This window comes from Lampetra fluviatilis, chromosome 22, assembly GCF_964198595.1.
Source record: "Lampetra fluviatilis chromosome 22, kcLamFluv1.1, whole genome shotgun sequence".
Lineage (NCBI taxonomy): Eukaryota > Metazoa > Chordata > Hyperoartia > Petromyzontiformes > Petromyzontidae > Lampetra > Lampetra fluviatilis.
In genome coordinates this window covers 1,367,501-1,380,000 of record NC_136296.1, presented here as the reverse complement: position 1 = coordinate 1,380,000, position 12,500 = coordinate 1,367,501, and the positions used below count along the sequence as shown (strand labels likewise).

General features: G+C 50.9%; 14 non-coding genes and 5 pseudogenes across 14 annotated transcripts; all 19 read left to right on the top strand.

The window, feature by feature from the left end:
* Window positions 1-81: 81 nt before the first annotated feature.
* LOC144940304 (5S ribosomal RNA) lies at window positions 82-200 on the top strand. Its single transcript, XR_013638881.1, has one exon. It is a non-coding gene; the product is annotated as a 5S ribosomal RNA (ribosomal RNA).
* A 249-nt stretch (window positions 201-449) lies between these two features.
* LOC144939936 (5S ribosomal RNA) lies at window positions 450-558 on the top strand (annotated as a pseudogene).
* A 249-nt stretch (window positions 559-807) lies between these two features.
* LOC144939448 (5S ribosomal RNA) lies at window positions 808-926 on the top strand. The gene has a single exon (XR_013638625.1). It is a non-coding gene; the product is annotated as a 5S ribosomal RNA (ribosomal RNA).
* Window positions 927-1,175: 249 nt separating this feature from the next.
* LOC144939210 (5S ribosomal RNA) lies at window positions 1,176-1,294 on the top strand. Its single transcript, XR_013638402.1, has one exon. It is a non-coding gene; the product is annotated as a 5S ribosomal RNA (ribosomal RNA).
* Window positions 1,295-1,543: 249 nt separating this feature from the next.
* LOC144939423 (5S ribosomal RNA) lies at window positions 1,544-1,662 on the top strand. The gene has a single exon (XR_013638602.1). It is a non-coding gene; the product is annotated as a 5S ribosomal RNA (ribosomal RNA).
* A 249-nt stretch (window positions 1,663-1,911) lies between these two features.
* Window positions 1,912-2,020, top strand: LOC144939701 (5S ribosomal RNA; annotated as a pseudogene).
* Window positions 2,021-2,269: 249 nt separating this feature from the next.
* On the top strand, window positions 2,270-2,388 carry LOC144938827 (5S ribosomal RNA). The gene has a single exon (XR_013638035.1). It is a non-coding gene; the product is annotated as a 5S ribosomal RNA (ribosomal RNA).
* Window positions 2,389-2,637: 249 nt separating this feature from the next.
* On the top strand, window positions 2,638-2,756 carry LOC144939447 (5S ribosomal RNA). The gene has a single exon (XR_013638624.1). It is a non-coding gene; the product is annotated as a 5S ribosomal RNA (ribosomal RNA).
* Window positions 2,757-3,005: 249 nt separating this feature from the next.
* On the top strand, window positions 3,006-3,124 carry LOC144939777 (5S ribosomal RNA; annotated as a pseudogene).
* A 249-nt stretch (window positions 3,125-3,373) lies between these two features.
* On the top strand, window positions 3,374-3,492 carry LOC144939106 (5S ribosomal RNA). Its single transcript, XR_013638302.1, has one exon. It is a non-coding gene; the product is annotated as a 5S ribosomal RNA (ribosomal RNA).
* A 249-nt stretch (window positions 3,493-3,741) lies between these two features.
* LOC144939087 (5S ribosomal RNA) lies at window positions 3,742-3,860 on the top strand. Its single transcript, XR_013638284.1, has one exon. It is a non-coding gene; the product is annotated as a 5S ribosomal RNA (ribosomal RNA).
* Window positions 3,861-4,109: 249 nt separating this feature from the next.
* On the top strand, window positions 4,110-4,218 carry LOC144940065 (5S ribosomal RNA; annotated as a pseudogene).
* A 249-nt stretch (window positions 4,219-4,467) lies between these two features.
* LOC144939404 (5S ribosomal RNA) lies at window positions 4,468-4,586 on the top strand. The gene has a single exon (XR_013638584.1). It is a non-coding gene; the product is annotated as a 5S ribosomal RNA (ribosomal RNA).
* A 248-nt stretch (window positions 4,587-4,834) lies between these two features.
* Window positions 4,835-4,953, top strand: LOC144938960 (5S ribosomal RNA). The gene has a single exon (XR_013638164.1). It is a non-coding gene; the product is annotated as a 5S ribosomal RNA (ribosomal RNA).
* A 249-nt stretch (window positions 4,954-5,202) lies between these two features.
* On the top strand, window positions 5,203-5,321 carry LOC144940361 (5S ribosomal RNA). The gene has a single exon (XR_013638936.1). It is a non-coding gene; the product is annotated as a 5S ribosomal RNA (ribosomal RNA).
* A 249-nt stretch (window positions 5,322-5,570) lies between these two features.
* Window positions 5,571-5,689, top strand: LOC144939481 (5S ribosomal RNA). The gene has a single exon (XR_013638656.1). It is a non-coding gene; the product is annotated as a 5S ribosomal RNA (ribosomal RNA).
* Window positions 5,690-5,939: 250 nt separating this feature from the next.
* Window positions 5,940-6,059, top strand: LOC144939853 (5S ribosomal RNA; annotated as a pseudogene).
* A 250-nt stretch (window positions 6,060-6,309) lies between these two features.
* On the top strand, window positions 6,310-6,428 carry LOC144940540 (5S ribosomal RNA). The gene has a single exon (XR_013639106.1). It is a non-coding gene; the product is annotated as a 5S ribosomal RNA (ribosomal RNA).
* Window positions 6,429-6,677: 249 nt separating this feature from the next.
* Window positions 6,678-6,796, top strand: LOC144939480 (5S ribosomal RNA). Its single transcript, XR_013638655.1, has one exon. It is a non-coding gene; the product is annotated as a 5S ribosomal RNA (ribosomal RNA).
* Window positions 6,797-12,500: the final 5,704 nt, after the last annotated feature.

The following is a 12,500-nucleotide window of genomic DNA, read 5'->3' as shown; positions in this document are numbered from 1 at the left end:
TTTTCATGAGTGTTGACCTCCCGCAGTAGAGTTGAATCTTGATTTTTACATATGTATGTGCGTCAGGTCTCTGCAAGTATGGCCTACGACCATATCACCCTGAATGCGCCCGATCTCGTCTGATCTCGGAAGCTAAGCAGGGTCGAGCCTGGTTAGTACTTGGATGGGAGACTGCCTGGGAATACCAGGTGTTGTAGGCTTTTGCATTTTCGTATCTGGATGGGTCGCGTTTTACTCTTCAATTCACCCAGTCAGTTCACCTGCCAATTGCACGCGGATATGGTGTACTGCATTAGGATCAATATTTTCTTGTAAAAGACCGTTTAATGCCACTCTTTCGGGGCTCAACTAGGAGTCCAGAATAAACGTTTTCATGAGTGTTGACCTCCCGCAGTAGAGTTGAATCTTGATTTTAACATATGAATGTGCGTCAGCTCTCTGCAAGTATGGCCTACGACCATATCACCCTGAATGCGCCTGATTTCAGAAGCTAAGAAGGGTCGAGCCTGGTTAGTACTTGGATGGGAGACTGCCTGGGAATACCAGGTGTTGTAGGCTTTTGCATTTTCGCATTTGGATGGGTCGTGTTTTACTCTTCAATTCACCCTGTCAGTTCACCTGCTAATTGCACGTGGATATGGTGTACTACATTGGGATCAAGATTTTCTTGTAAAAGACCGTTTAATGCCACTCTTTCGGGGCTCAACCAGGAGTCCAGAATAAACGTTTTCATGAGTGTTGACCTCCCGCAGTAGAGTTGAATCTTGATTTTAACATATGAATGTGCGTCAGGTCTCTGCAAGTATGGCCTACGACCATATCACCCTGAATGCGCCCGATCTCCTTTGATCTCGAAAACTAAGCAGGGTCGAGCCAGGTTAGTACTTGGATGGAAGACTGCATGGGAATACCAGGTGTTGTAGGCTTTTGCATTTTCGCATCTGGATGGGTCGCGTTTAACTCTTCAATTCACCCAGTCAGTTCACCTGCCAATTGCACGTGGATATGGTGTACTGCATTGGGATCAAGATTTTCTTGTAAAAGACCGTTTAATGCAACTCTTTCGGGGCTGAACCAGGAATCCAGAATAAACGTTTTCATGAGTGTTGACCTCCCGCAGTAGAGTTTAATCTTGATTTTAACAAATGCATGTGCGTCAGGTCTCTGCAAGTATGGCCTACGACCATATCACCCTGAAGGCGCCCGATCTCGTCTTATCTCGGAAGCTAAGCAGGGTCGAGCCTGGTTAGTACTTGAATGGGAGACTGCCTGGGAATACCAGGTGTTGTAGGCTTTTGCATTTTCGCATCTGGATGGGTCGTGTTTTACTCTTCAATTCACCCAGTCAGTTCACCTGCCAATTGCACGCGGATATGGTGTACTACATTGGGATCAAGATTTTATTGTAAAAGACCGTTTAATGCCACTCTTTCGGGGCTCAACCAGGAGTCCAGAATAAACGTTTTCATGAGTGTTGACCTCCCGCAGTAGAGTTGAATCTTGATTTTAACATATGAATGTGCGTCAGGTTTCTGCAAGTATGGCCTACGACCATATCACCCTGAATGCGCCCGATCTCCTTTGATCTCGAAAACTAAGCAGGGTCGAGCCAGGTTAGTACTTGGATGGGAGACTGCCTGGGAAAACCAGGTGTTGTTGGCTTTTGCATTCTCGCATCTGGATGGGTCGCGTTTAACTCTTCAATTCACCCAGTCAGTTCACCTGCCAATTGCACGCGGATATGGTGTACTGCATTGGGATCAATATTTTCTTGTAAAAGACCGTTTAATGCCACTCTTTCGGGGCTCAACCAGGAGTCCAGAATAAACGTTTTCATGAGTGTTGACCTCCCGCAGTAGAGTTGAATCTTGATTTTAACATATGAATGTGCGTCAGGTCTTTGCAAGTATTGCCTACGACCATATCACCCTGAATGCGCCTGATCTCGGAAGCTAAGCAGGGTCGAGCCTGGTTAGTACTTGGATGGGAGACTGCCTGGGAATACCAGGTGTTGTAGGCTTTTGCATTTTCGTATCTGGATGGGTCGCGTTTTACTCTTCAATTCACCCAGTCAGTTCACCTGCCAATTGCACGCGGATATGGTGTACTGCATTGGGATCAAGATTTTCTTGTAAAAGACCGTTTAATGCCACTCTTTCGGGGCTCAACCAGGAGTCCAGAATAAACGTTTTCATGAGTGTTGACCTCCCGAAGTAGAGTTGAATCTTGATTTTTACATATGTATGTGCGTCAGGTCTCTGCAAGTATGGCCTACGACCATATCACACTGAATGTGCCCGATCTCGTCTGATCTCGGAAGCTAAGCAGGGTCGAGCCTGGTTAGTACTTGGATGGGAGACTGCCTGGGAATACCAGGTGTTGTAGGCTTTTGCATTTTCGTATCTGGATGGGTCGCGTTTTACTTTTCAATTCACCCAGTCAGTTCACCTGCCAATTGCACGCGGATATGGTGTACTGCATTGGGATCAATATTTTCTTGTAAAAGACCGTTTAATGCCACTCTTTCGGGGCTCAACCAGGAGTCCAGAATAAACGTTTTCATGAGTGTTGACCTCCCGCAGTAGAGTTGAATCTTGATTTTAACATATGAATGTGCGTCAGCTCTCTGCAAGTATGGCCTACGACCATATCACCCTGAATGCGCCCGATCTCCTTTGATCTCGAAAACTAAGCAGGGTCGAGCCAGGTTAGTACTTGGATGGAAGACTGCATGGGAATACCAGGTGTTGTAGGCTTTTGCATTCTCGCATCTGGATGGGTCGCGTTTTACTCTTCAATTCACCCAGTCAGTTCACCTGCCAATTGCACGCGGATATGGTGTACTACATTGGGATCAAGATTTTCTTGTAAAAGACCGTTTAATGCCACTCTTTCGGGGCTCAACCAGGAGTCCAGAATAAACGTTTTCATGAGTGTTGACCTCCCGCAGTTGAGTTGAATCTTGATTTTAACATATGAATGTGCGTCAGGTCTCTGCAAGAATGGCCTACGACAATATCACCCTGAATGCGCACGATCTCGTCTGATCTTGGAAGCTAAGCAGTGTCGAGCCTGGTGAGTACTTGGATGGAAGACTGCCTGGGAATACCAGGTGTTGTAGGCTTTTGCATTTTCGTATCTGGATGGGTCGTGTTTTACTCTTCAATTCACCCAGTCAGTTCACCTGCCAATTGCACGTGGATATGGTGTACTGCATTGGGATCAAGATTTTATTGTAAAAGACCGTTTAATGGCACTCTTTCGGGGCTCAACCAGGAGTCCAGAATAAACGTTTTCATGAGTGTTGACCTCCTGCAGTAGAGTTGAATCTTGATTTTTACAAATGAATGTGCGTCAGGTCTCTGCAAGTATGGCCTACGACCATATCACCCTGAATGCGCCCGATCTCGTCTGATCTTGGAAGCTAAGCAGGGTCGAGCCTGGTGAGTACTTGGATGGAAGACTGCCTGGGAATACCAGGTGTTGTAGGCTTTTGCATTTTCGTATCTGGATGGGTCGCGTTTTACTCTTCAATTCACCCAGTCAGTTCACCTGCCAATTGCACGCGGATATGGTGTACTGCATTGGGATCAAGATTTTCTTGTAAAAGACCGTTTAATGGAACTCTTTCGGGGCTGAACCAGGAATCCAGAATAAACGTTTTCATGAGTGTTGACCTCCCGCAGTAGAGTTTAATCTTGATTTTAACAAATGCATGTGCGTCAGGTCTCTGCAAGTATGGCCTACGACCATATCACCCTGAAGGCGCCCGATCTCGTCTTATCTCGGAAGCTAAGCAGGGTCGAGCCTGGTTAGTACTTGGATGGGAGACTGCCTGGGAATACCAGGTGTTGTAGGCTTTTGCATTTTCGCATCTGGATGGGTCGTGTTTTACTCTTCAATTCACCCAGTCAGTTCACCTGCCAATTGCACGCGGATATGGTGTACTACATTGGGATCAAGATTTTATTGTAAAAGACCGTTTAATGCCACTCTTTCGGGGCTCAACCAGGAGTCCAGAATAAACGTTTTCATGAGTGTTGACCTCCCGCAGTAGAGTTGAATTTTGATTTTTACATATGAATGTGCGTCAGGTCTCTGCAAGTTTGGCCTAGAACCATATCACCCTGAATGCGCCTGATTTCAGAAGCTAAGAAGGGTCGAGCCTGGTTAGTACTTGGATGGGAGACTGCCTGGGAATACCAGGTGTTGTAGGCTTTTGCATTTTCGCATTTGGATGGGTCGTGTTTTACTCTTCAATTCACCCAGTCAGTTCACCTGCTAATTGCACGTGGATATGGTGTACTACATTGGGATCAAGATTTTCTTGTAAAAGACGGTTTAATGCCACTCTTTCGGGGCTCAACCAGGAGTCCAGAATAAACGTTTTCATGAGTGTTGACCTCCCGCAGTAGAGTTGAATCTTGATTTTAACATATGAATGTGCGTCAGGTTTCTGCAAGTATGGCCTACGACCATATCACCCTGAATGCGCCCGATCTCCTTTGATCTCGAAAACTAAGCAGGGTCGAGCCAGGTTAGTACTTGGATGGGAGACTGCCTGGGAATACCAGGTGTTGTTGGCTTTTGCATTCTCGCATCTTGATGGGTCGCGTTTAACTCTTCAATTCACCCAGTCAGTTCACCTGCCAATTGCACGTGGATATGGTGTACTGCATTGGGATCAAGATTTTATTGTAAAAGACCGTTTAATGCCACTCTTTCGGGACTCAACCAGGAGTCCAGAATAAACGTTTCATGAGTGTTGACCTCCCGCAGTAGAGTTGAATCTTGATTTTTACATGTGAATGATCGTCAGGTTTCTGCAAGTATGGCCTACGACCATATCACCCTGAATGCGACCGATCTCGTCTGATCTCGGAAGCTAAGCAGGGTCGAGCCTGGTTAGTATTTGGATGGGAGACTGCCTGGGAATACCAGGTGTTGTAGGCTTTTGCATTTTCGTATCTGGATGGGTCGCGTTTTACTCTTCAATTCACCCAGTCAGTTCACCTGCCAATTGCACGCGGATATGGTGTACTGCATTGGGATCAAGATTTTTTTGTAAAAGACCGTTTAATGCCACTCTTTCGGGGCTCAACCAGGAGTCCAGAATAAACGTTTTCATGAGTATTGACCTCCTGCAGTAGAGTTGAATCTTGATTTTTACAAATGAATGTGCGTCAGGTCTCTGCAAGTATGGCCTACGACCATATCACCCTGAATGCGCCCGATCTCGTCTGATCTCGGAAGCTAAGCAGGGTCGAGCCTGGCTAGTACTTGGATGGGAGACTGCCTGGGAATACCAGGTGTTGTAGGCTTTTGCATTTTCGTATCTGGATGGGTCGCGTTTTACTCTTCAATTCACCCAGTCAGTTCACCTGCCAATTGCACGCGGATATGGTGTACTGCATTGGGATCAAGATTTTCTTGTAAAAGACCGTTTAATGCCACTCTTTCGGGGCTCAACCAGGAGTCCAGAATAAACGTTTTCATGAGTGTTGACCTCCCGCAGTAGAGTTGAATCTTGATTTTAACATATGAATGTGCGTCAGGTCTCTGCAAGTATGGCCTACGACAATATCACCCCGAATGCGCCCGATCTCGTCTGATCTTGGAAGCTAAGCAGGGTCGAGCCTGGTGAGTACTTGGATGGAAGACTGCCTGGGAATACCAGGTGTTGTAGGCTTTTGCATTTTCGTATCTGGATGGGTTCGCGTTTTACTCTTCAATTCACCCAGTCAGTTCACCTGCCAATTGCACGCGGATATGGTGTACTGCATTGGGATCAAGATTTTCTTGTAAAATACGGTTTAATGCAACTCTTTCGGGGCTCAACCAGGAGTCCAGAATAAACGTTTTCATGAGTGTTGACCTCCCGCAGTAGAGTTGAATCTTGATTTTAACATATGAATGTGCGTCAGGTCTCTGCAAGTATGGCCTACGACCATATCACCCTGAATGCGCCCGATCTCCTATGATCTCGTAAAACTAAGCAGGGTCGAGCCAGGTTAGTACTTGGATGGGAGACTGCCTGGAAATACCCGGTGTTGTAGGCTTTTGCATTCTCGCATCTGGATGGGTCGCGTTTTACTCTTCAATTCACCCAGTCAGTTCACCTGCCAATTGCACGTGGATATGGTTGTACTGCATTGGGATCAAGATTTTCTTGTAAAAGACCGTTTAATGCCACTCTTTCGGGTCTCAACCAGGAGTCCAGAGTAAACGTTTTCATGAGTGTTGACCTCCCGCAGTAGAGTTGAATCTTGATTTTTACATATGTATGTGCGTCAGGTCTCTGCAAGTATGGTCTACGACCATATCACCCTGAATGCGCCCGATCTCCTCTGATCTCGGAAGCTAAGCAGGGTCGAGCCTGGTTAGTACTTGGATGGGAGACTGCCTGGGAATACCAGGTGTTGTAGGCTTTTGCATTTTCGTATCTGGATGGGTCGCGTTTTACTCTTCAATTCACCCAGTCAGTTCACCTGCCAATTGCACGCGGATATGGTGTACTGCATTGGGATCAAGATTTTCTTGTAAAAGACCGTTTAATGCCACTCTTTCGGGGCTCAACCAGGAGTCCAGAATAAACGTTTTCATGAGTGTTGACCTCCCGCAGTAGAGTTGAATCTTGATTTTAACATATGAATGTGCGTCAGGTCTCTGCAAGTATGGCCTACGACAATATCACCCCGAATGCGCCCGATCTCGTCTGATCTTGGAAGCTAAGCAGGGTCGAGCCTGGTGAGTACTTGGATGGAAGACTGCCTGGGAATACCAGGTGTTGTAGGCTTTTGCATTTTCGTGTCTGGATGGGTTCGCGTTTTACTCTTCAATTCACCCAGTCAGTTCACCTGCCAATTGCACGCGGATATGGTGTACTGCATTGGGATCAAGATTTTCTTGTAAAATACGGTTTAATGCAACTCTTTCGGGGCTCAACCAGGAGTCCAGAATAAACGTTTTCATGAGTGTTGACCTCCCGCAGTAGAGTTGAATCTTGATTTTTACAAATGAATGTGCGTCAGGTCTCTGCAAGTATGGCCTACGACCATATCACCCTGAATGCGCCCGATCTCGTCTGATCTCGGAAGCTAAGCAGGGTCGAGCCTGGTTAGTACTTGTGTAAAAACGACTGGACCACGATGTCTGGCTCAGTGTCCTTTATTATTCGGTCCGTGCTGTACACCCACACGGCTGTCTTTACTCCGTAGCTTCTCCACGGTGCTGACTCCAATGTCGGCCCGATCCACAACAGCAGCTCCGCTGCTGTTTCTCTCACACAGCCCCCCTTGGCTGTATTCGCTGCTGCTCTTCTCCCTCCGCAGCTCTCCCAGCTTCTTGCTCTCTCTCTCTCTCTCCGCAGCTCCTCCTGGCAGCCACACCGCTGCCTCTAACAAGCAGCCCTCCTGGCTGTCTCCTCCTCAGCTGCACACCACTCCGCAGCTTCCTCTTATCTTCGGGGTTGGCTCCCGATCGCCGTCGGCGCCCCCCCTTCTCCACACTTGCCCGCGTGGCCTCACTCTTTTCCGCTCACACCCCGACTGCCTTCCCCTTCCGGTTTACCCGCTTAAAGCCCCGAACCTTACCCCCACGTCACATGACTCCACCCCCCGTGACGTCACCTCCGGAAGGTCGCTTACGCCCGCATTACACCACCCTCCCCCGTAGAAAAATCCCAGCCGACCTCGGCTGACCAATAGCAAATCGTAATGCGGCGAACCGAGCTTCCCCCCCTAAAGGACACTAAGCATATAATGTAACAGCAAGAACAACAACAACGCAATCAACATCAACGATCGTACAAAAGCATGCAATAAATACAACTGTAAGAAGAAAATAACAAGACAACAACACTCAACGAAACGTAAGCGATTTGGAACGTGTGCGGGTCGCCGGCCCGTCCCGGACGGTCGGCGGCCCACTCGCAGAACGGGAACGCGATGAAAGTCGAGGAACGACAGGGGGTAATCCCCCTGTCGCAGCTGGAAGTCCACCGCCGTCCCGTGTCTCTAAAGAGTTAGTCTTGGGCTTGTCCTGTGACCGTGCCCGCAGCTGGGTCGGAAGGGCTGCAGGGCTCGAAGGTCCCGCAGACCTGGCAGGCGTCCTCCGAGCAGGGCCCCTCGTCCCCCGCAATGTCACGGCCGGCCTGTCTGGAACAGGTACGACAGGCGCTCTAGCAAAATCAATGGACGCAGGCAGGGGAGAGTCAGCAGCAACAGACCCCGGCAAGGCAACATTGGGGGATGACGCATCATGTAAGGGAGCAACATATGGTTTCAAGCGCGACGTATGCACAACCCAGCGACGAGACCCAATCTGGACGCGTGCTGTCTGTGGGTTGGGAACCGCAATGAGGCGTACGGGACCATGCCAGGGTTTGTGCAATTTCGGCGAGGTCCCCGGACGTACCTGTGGACAATGAAGCCAGGCTAGGTCCCCAACCTTCCAAGGGCACTCCCCCTCAGACCGTCGCGCATATCGCTCGTTCCGGGCCTGGGCTTTGGCCGTAGCCACGCGGGCATTCTCCCGCGCCTCCGTGAATCGGCGAACCGTGTCCTGAATGTATTCAGGAAGTGGTTTCCGAGGTCCCTTCACCCCAGTTCCCAATTGCACATCCACCGGCGGCACGTTTTCCCGACCATACATAAGGTAAAACGGCGAATATCCCGTAGCCGCATGAGGCGTCATCCTGTACGCCGAAAGCACCCCGGGGATGTGCAGATCCCAATCTGATTGTTGTTCACTCACGGTATGGCAAAGCATGGCAGACAATGTCCTGTTCAGCCGTTCAACCATACCATCCGTCTGCGGATGGTATGGGGATGTCCGTACTTTCTTAGTCCCAAGGCCCGCGCACACTTCCGCCAATAATTTAGAAGAGAAATTCCTGCCCTGGTCCGTGAGGAGTCTCTCAGGCGCCCCCTTATCCATAATATACCCAAACAAAAAGGCGTCGGTAATGGCCGCGGCCGACTGATCAGGCAACGGCCAGGCCATCGGCCAACGGGAGAGGTACTCAACCCCTACCAGCAAATATTTATTACCCCTCGCCGATGGTGGAAAAGGTCCCAATATGTCCAGTGCCACCAATTCATTGACTCGAGACACCTGAATCGACTGGAGAGGCGGCACGTAAGGATGTTTCGGCGGCTTACGTTGTGCACACGCAGGGCACGCGCGCACGTGCCCTACGACATCTGTCGCCATGCCGTGCCAAAAATAATGACGTTGCAACGTCAACAAGGTCTTCTGCACCCCTAAATGTAAGAGAGTGTCACAATGGAGGGTTCTAATCAACTCGAACCGCAAGGACGTTGGTACCACCAGGCGCCAACGTTCCTGGAACCCCTCCCGCCACATAAGCAGACCATCTCGGAGAGCGGTTTGCGGCCCCACAGCCGTACTCGGACTCCCATTGTCCTTAGCAGACCGCTTCCGCAAGGACACCAATGACTCATCCATCATCTGTTCCCGGATCCAGACAGACCGCGGCAGATTCAAAACCCCGTCAGCCGGTCCCGGTTCCATCGGAGTGTCCGACTTCTCGACGGCCAACGTGAGCGGCTGAGGGGGGTTTGGAATCGGCGAACACCTATGCGTCCCCGACTCACATTTACAAGGGGCGCGCCGCGGTAATCTGGAAAGTGCGTCAGCGTTCGCATGGCGCACACCCTTCCGATGTTGAATTTGGAAGGAAAATTCCTGTAGCGTGTCCAACCAACGTGCCAACTGTCCGGATGGCTGGTCAATTTTAAGGGCATATTGCAAGGCCGCATGATCCGTACGCACAATAAAAGAACGACCGTAGAGGTATGGTCGAAATTGCCGTAGGAAAAAAACAACCGCCAATAGTTCTCTGCGAGTGACACAGTAGCGGGTTTCCGCAGGAGACAAGACTCGGCTACCATACGCCACGACACGCTCTACACCCCCTTTAGACTGTGATAACACCGCCCCAATACCTGTGTCACTCGCGTCCGTATCAAGAATGAATGGGTGATCGAAATCGGGATAATCCAATGTTGGGGCCGTGGCCAATAGATCACGCAGACTCCGAAAGGCCGCCTCCTCCGGCTGTCCCCAACCAAACTTCCGTCCTTTACCCGTAAGGAGATGCAAAGGCCTCGCAATCGTCGCAAAACCCGGCACGAATCTTCGGTAATACGAGGCAAATCCCAAAAACCGCCGAACATCCCCCACGGTGGCCGGAGTCGGCCAATCCCGGACGCACGCCGTCTTTTCCGGATCCGTGGACACTCCCTCAGCGCTCACAATGTGCCCCAAATAGCGGACGGACCGTTGCAGTAGGTGACATTTCTTTGGTTTGAATTTCAATTTGGCAGAACGCATCCTCGTGAACACTGTCTCCAGCCGCGTCAAATGTTCATCGAATGTGCGGCTGAAGACAATGATATCGTCCAAATATATAAGACATGTCTCCCACTGCAACCCCGTCAAAACGAGCTCCATCAATCTTTGAAATGTAGCAGGGGCCGCATTCAATCCCATCGGGAGACAGTTGAATTGAAATAACCCCTGCGGCGTACGGAAAGCGGTTTTCTCCCGTGAGGACTCGTCAAGGGGAAGCTGCCAAAATCCCGAAGAGAGGTCCAGTGTGGAAAAGAACTTAGCCCCCGACAATGCGTCGAGGGAGTCATCCATACGCGGCAGGGGGTACGCATCTGCCACCGATATCTTATTCAATTTGCGGAAATCAACACAAAATCGCAATTTGCCATCCTTCTTCTTAACCAAGACGACTGGAGCGCCCCATGGGCTGTTAGATGGCGATATAATGTCCGCAGCCAACATGTCTTCCACTGCCCCCCGTACGTGTTCTCGCTCCGCAGGACTCATCCGATGCGAATTTAATCGAATAGGGGCAGCATCGCCCGTCTCAATGTGATGGTAAAGCAAGGAAGTGCGGCCCAAATCCAAATCATCGGAGCTGAACACATCGGAATATGTCAACAACAATTTACGCAGCGCACCACGTTGCTCCATGGACAGGGAAGAATTTTCGTCACATAATTGAGCAACCCAACGATCATCCGAACTCCTTGGCTCGGAAACCCCAGCAACAACTCCCCGGCCATGTGGACAATCATGGGTCGCAAACGCCGTAGTGGCATGTGCCACAACCGTACCGGCCGGGACACGGACGTTTTCTCCCCCCGCATTAAGCACCTGTAAAAACGGTAATTGATCCGGCCGGACGATGGTCTGTGCCCCCACTAACGCCAACCCGGTTGTTATCGTGGCGGACGGTGACAACAAGACCCCTACTGCTCCTAGCCGATCAGGCAGGGGCTTCCGATACCGCAAGGGTATAAGCATCTGTGTACCAGGTGGAATGTCCACAGATGCGACGGACAGCGCCTGCACTTGTACGGCCGAAGCAGGTCGCCCCCAGGGCGACGGCAGAAACGAGATTTGACGGCCCCCCGGCAGTTCAATACAATTCTCATTGATTTTGATCAAAATGGGCATCTTAGCCAAAAAATCGGTGCCTAACAAACAAGGAACCGCCAAAGATCTCGATATCAACACAACACCCGAGGCCGACACATCCCCAATAGATATCTTAGCATCCACCTGACCCACGATGCCCATGCTACCCCCGTTCGCAGCGACGCACGACCCATAAACCGGACGCACAGCCCCCGACGGAATGCCCAACAGATGGAAAATGACATCCGATATAATAGTCGCAGACGCCCCCGAGTCGACCAAAATGCGCACGTCCACACCTTGTATGGACCCCGGTACAGTGGACGAACCCGTAGCGGCCGCGACAACTCTCCGTGCCAATTTGCGCCACTGCGTAACTGAATGACAAGGCCCCGTCGATGGCCTTTCTTTAACAACAACAATAGGATCGCGCAACACAGGTGGTGGGTGAGGTGGAAAGCCTTGCCGAGTGTCTGGTGCGTGCCGACATGCCTGTTTCGGAGGATCTTTAGCCGACTTGACCGGTGCCGAGGCCTCCTGCTGCGGCGGAGCCGGGAAGCGGGCCCAGCAGTCTCTGGCGTAGTGGCCCCTACGCCCGCAGCGGAAACATTCGGCCTCGTTGCGCCGAAGCGCAGGCCTCGCCTCCTGACGGCCCCGTTCTGGTAGCATCGCGCGCGGTCTTGGCCCGCCGCGTCCCGTCCATGGAGCGGAGGCGGCCGTCAGTTGTTGAGGGCCCCGGTCATCCGGAACATAGACGGCCTGCGCAGGGTCCCACCCCAGCGCATCCCCTTCTTTGACGGGCCCCCCCGTCCACGCCGTCACTTGTTTCCAGCGACGGAGGTTGAATTGCGCATCGAGACACTTAGCAGCCATCCGGGAAGTTAGCTTCTCATGCCCACACACAGGCATGGGGATCCCTAGATCCCGAGACAACTCCAACATTTTCCCTAATATGAGAGGCTCAAGCAGGTCCTGTGGCGTCTCAGGATAAGCTGCCATGGCCAGCTCCAGCACCGCACCCCTGAACGCCACGGGCGACTCCT